The sequence below is a fragment of the Aulonocara sp. 'chitande type north' Nkhata Bay genome, linkage group LG13 (assembly GCF_057382095.1).
Source record: "Aulonocara sp. 'chitande type north' Nkhata Bay isolate Kocher_YH1m ecotype deep benthic linkage group LG13, A_spYH_male_GT1.1, whole genome shotgun sequence".
In the NCBI taxonomy this organism is placed as follows: Eukaryota; Metazoa; Chordata; class Actinopteri; order Cichliformes; family Cichlidae; genus Aulonocara; species Aulonocara sp. 'chitande type north' Nkhata Bay.
Genome location: NC_141356.1, coordinates 35,940,179 through 35,942,646, shown reverse-complemented (window position 1 = coordinate 35,942,646; position 2,468 = coordinate 35,940,179).

Sequence of the window (2,468 nt, the reverse complement as noted above, 5' to 3'; positions counted from 1 at the left end):
GTGTCCTACACAATTCACCTCCAAATGATCCCCTACAATTGAAATTTCAGTGTGTAATGACGCAGACATTAACATTCCCTTATTTATTTACTATATGTAACCTGAATTTTTCTCTCTCTTATCAAATAACAAAGGTTATCTTTAAAATTTGTTATTGAACTACTAATTAAGTTGCTTTTTATGGTATCAATGGTAAACTACCCCTAAAAAGTCCACTTCATTGCGTGTTCATTGAGATACTTCTATTAAGGCTATTTAACAAGTTCAATTTACACATATTCATTAATCTGTCACGCTTATTAGTGGCTCATGGTTACTTAAAACCTATGTCTGACTTGACCACCGAGTTAGAGTATCATTCAATCCTCTCAGGATGACCACTCCACTTACTCTGCATCCAGTCAGCTCATGAATTAACAACACTTACAGACTGTAACCCTTTTATTTTTTGTTTATGCCTTCAAATCCACCTTAAATCTTCTTACCTAAACGTTGGTTTTAAACACAAACAATTCTTATATTCTATTTTGAAACGCTGTCACCATTCATATATTTACAATGTTATTATTTACTAAGCCAGCATTTTAATCGCAGACATTTATCCACATTTGCAAACAATAGTTATAGGGCTGAATAATCACACAAAACCGAAAGCATAGTCCTCTCATGCGCTCTGCATCAGTTGCCTCATTTGCATGCACACACACTCTTCATCTAAGAATAGCAGCAGGCAGTCAGTGCATTGCTGACTCGACCCACAGAGATCTTTTTATTACAGAGACGTCTTATATTTACAACTGCACAGATTTTAAACCTTTTAACACCTATCGAATTTCGACAAATTTAACATAACAGTTTAACCGATAAACTCCCTGAGTTTTTTGCGATCAATTAACCAGTATCAAGACTTTAACTGTTTCTGGCCTCATTTCTAAAATCCCTAACTCAATTTAAAAGCGTCAACCAACCCAAACTTTTTTTGAAGTTTTAGGTTAAAGTTACACGCCCGAAGTCCACTTCTGCTGGCCAAAAAAGCGCAGATACCGTTGCAAACGGTAAGGAGACTCTAACTCCTAGTTTAATTCCAGGATGCCCTGTACCCCACAGTTAAACCACACTGAACTATCCCTCTTCGCCGAGAGGTCAATGTCGCGCGTCCACGACAAGGAGGGAGCGTAACCTCCGGGCTCTGCGCTTCCTAGCAGACTCGAACTGCCGTTCTAGAATAATTTATAATACTTTGAAACAACAATCAACACCCGAAACAAGTGTATAACTGAGGCAGATCGACCCTGATGGACAATGGGGACTCTAACCCACAAAATGACCAACCAAGGTCTGACCTAATGACCAACCGGGACTTTAACCCACAAAATGACCAAATACCCTACCAAACTACTTGAGACTCTAACTCAATTTCTTTGGGACTTCAACCCAGTATTTAAACTTTTCCTGGCAGACTCTAACTGCTTTAGCAGACTTTACTGCTTTAGCAGACTTTACTGCTTTCATTTCTTCATTCTTCTTAGCAGAACTCTAACTGCTTCAACTCATGAGATTTTTCATCAAAATCAAAACAGACATCCACCAGTAACTTTAGTGAGTAGACTTAAATTTTATCATGTCCAATTTGGCACACTTTGGAAATAATTCAACAGGTAGTGCCTTACCTTTTGGATAAGCCGGCTTATGCCCACTCACTTCGACCACTGGAATTCATGTCTGCCCGTCAGACCACCTCAGAGACCACCAAATTTCTCCATCTAAACCTCCAATCCTCCCTCCTCAACCACCGGACGAAGCCCCCAAATGTTAAGATTCAAAGTTGAGGAAGGAGAGTACACACAATTCTTGGTCCAGAAGGTCTTTGGTCAAACAATGATTTTAATGAACACACGTGTGGGAAGACAACTCTGTACGCAGACAGGAAGTAGTCTTCGACTTAATCAAAGCATGAACAGATATTTTATAGCATCAGGGTTTATTTACTGACGCCCCTTCATGCGTCACCGGTACATTTTATACATGGATCAGATCAACATCATCATGACTTTTCACCCAGAAAATCATCTTCTATTTTCATGGCTTGGTACTTTCCGTTCTTATCTTAAAATGAATTGTTCCTTTTTCTTGCCGAGACACCAAGAAACGGTTCCTCTGAATAAATTTAACTCTATGTGTGTGTGTCACGACCTCACATGCTCTTTGTGTCACCTCTTCACCTGCTGTCTGTGTCTCGTCCTCAAATGCTCTTTCTCAATTCACCTGTTGCACTTCTGACCTTTTACCAGACCAGAAGCTCACTGAGACTATGTGTATGTCTTCTACTAAATAAATGTTTTAACCAAGAACCTCTACTAAAACCTTAATATAAAATGATCTGATATATAAGTGTTTTGTAAGCATGTATTGCAATTCCTTCTATGGCTCCAAGTCACTTGCACAATAGATTGTCCGAACATCGCGCC